Genomic DNA, 2,802 nt, shown 5'->3' on the forward strand with positions numbered 1-2,802 from the left:
CCAACAAAGGTCTACATAGTCAAAGCTCTGGTTTTTCCAGTAGTGATGTATGGAAGTGAGAGCTGGACCATAATGAAGGCTGACTGTTGAAGAATTGATGCTTTTGAATTGTGGTGCTGGAGAAGACTCTTGAGAGTCCCCTGGACTGCAAAGAGAAGAAACCTATCCATTTTGAAGGAAATCAACCCTGAGTGCTCACTGGAGGGACAGATCCTGAAGCTGAGGCTCCAATACTTTGGCCATCTTATGAGAAGACTCCCTGGAAAAGACCCAGATGTTGGGAAAGTGTGAAGACAAGAGGAGAAGGAGATGACAGAGGAGGAGATGGTTGGACAGTGTCACCAAAGCTACCAACATGATTTTGACCAAACTTTGGGAGGCAGTGGAAGACTGGAGCGCCTGGCGTGCTCTGGTCCATGAGGTCACGAAGAGTCGGACATGACTTAATGACTAAACAACAACAAAGTTTCCTAAACTCCAGTAGAATGCAAACCTTGTGCACTAACTGCTTACATCACTAGGACTCGGCCCAAATGGTTTGTGGGCTGTAGCTTCCCTAATACATACACACTTTCCTTTTTAAACCCCCCCACTCACTTTTTGTCTCAGAAACGTTGGGGGTTGGTGGTCACAGGAGCAGATGCAGCCCCTCAAAGTCCAGGGGTGCGCATCTAGGATCTGCCCCAGGTATATGCTGTTCTTACCCTTAGTTCTTGTCTCTATCACAAAATGAAATGCCCTCCTGAGATCTGGCTCTAATAGCAAAGTGACACAATACCTCCAGCTGATAGGCAACCTCCTCATAGCTGTTGACAGTTACTCCCTCACACTGTTGCTTAGCAACGTGATGGAAGGGAGGATGGAATCTTCCAAACCAAGTAAGTAATAGCACGCTGTCCTGTTCTTTTGCATCTGAAGTTTGTTTTTGTGAACACAAGTAGTGATATTGGTATCAGAGAAAACACCTGCCAGAAGAGACGGTTCTATGGCTAGTTCCAGATGAAGCATCTGTTGTTCAATTGCCTTACAGGCACAGAGCCTTAACGAATTGAACAGAGGGCTCAGAGGTTTTAGTCTTCCATTTGTAATCCACTCATGGTTTCCTGTTGTTACTCCCATCTCTTTTTCTAACACCATAAAATCCACTTAGGTGAGAAGGATAAAATAGATGTTCAGATGTTTTCATGAGTACTACTAAGAATTCTCCACCTATAAACATTCCCAGATCTTGTAGCTCTCATCTCCAGTGTACAATTCAAAAAATTATGAATGAGATTAAAGGGCTGTCACATCCTTGAACTTGATTCACCAAGGCTGAACTTTGTCTCCTTCCACTCTTGGTTTATGTAATATTGTGTGAAATTGTGATCTTCACGAAATGTTATCTGAATCTCTTATCTGACTCAGGATGCCCCTCCCATGCCTTGATGTTATGTTGTGGTGTCTTTCCACATCACGTAATTGTTCATTGAGTCTTAATGTAGTTGCATGGATATTGTTATCTGTTTCAATTTAGGGTGACCCTAATAATACTTGCAAGGCATGTGAGATGTTCAAGGAGGGATTTACCATTGCCATTTCCCAGTGAAATCCTATGGCTGAGATGAGATTTAAACCCAGGTCCCTTGAGTGCTAAACCAGCACTAGCCACTAAACAACACTGATTCTCTTAATGTTGGAAACAGACATAATTTAGAGGCATAGTATGTGTTTTGAATATGGAGGGTCTCAGTGTAGCCTTTGACAATTTCAGTTAAAAGAATCACAGGACCACATTAGATGTTACAAATCTATGATAATACCTTCTACATCTGTCCATTTCTTTTAAGGTCGCTATGGTATAATGAAAATCTAGGACCTCAGTATTACACCAAAAAATTGATGCATTTGGTTTACTTACAGATCATTTATGCTTGGCATTCCATAACTGACTGGAATGAAATATGTATTAGGGTGGTAAGGCACGACTTCCTCTTTGATATCATTCATATTAGAACTGATGGGTCTTCTAATGTCACTCCCATATTGTGTCAGTTTGTTAAAAGTGATATGTGAACACATGAAGCTGCCTAATGTTGAATCAGAGGGACCACAGGACCATTTACACTCAGGACTGATGGACCATTAAATCAGGCCCTTCAGATGCTTTTGAATTCCAACTCCCATCATATCTCACCACTGTAATGTTCCAACTCCCATCATATCTCATCATTGTAATGTTCAGGAAGAATGTCCCCTCTAAGCCAGACCTGGGCAAAGTGTGGCCCGAGGGCCACATACGGCCTGCGAGCCGCTCCTGTCCGGCCAGCAGACAGTTTTGAACTTCAAAACCATTTATAGCTTTTTGTCTAAAGTTGATCAGTTGCTTATCTTTAACATACTGCAAAAAACCTCTTTAGTATTTGTGAAGATTAACAAGTTTAAAATAAATACAATTATAACATCATTGTTTCATTTTATTTTTAAGTAAAGTTGGTTCAACTCCCAAACACAGTTGAGATTTTTCATGTTTCCCCCGCTATAGAAATTAATTGCCCACCTCTGCTCTAAGCTGTGTGGCTGTGCAGCTGTAAAGCATTGCATTGGTGCCATGCAGCTGAGCCAGTGTTGCCACCCATTTGCTTTTGGTCACAGCTGGACCCCACCCTGTGTGTGCCCCCCCTCAAGGAACATTGGTCAGGGATGATGAAGATTGTAGACAAAAAACACCTGGAAGGCCGCAATGGATACGAAAAGGCAGTAGCTCTCCAGAATTTCAAACAATGGGCCTTTCTCACCAGTAATTGGAGGTGCCATGGACTA

The sequence above is a fragment of the Pogona vitticeps genome, chromosome 4, assembly GCF_051106095.1.
Source record: "Pogona vitticeps strain Pit_001003342236 chromosome 4, PviZW2.1, whole genome shotgun sequence".
Taxonomy (NCBI): domain Eukaryota; kingdom Metazoa; phylum Chordata; class Lepidosauria; order Squamata; family Agamidae; genus Pogona; species Pogona vitticeps.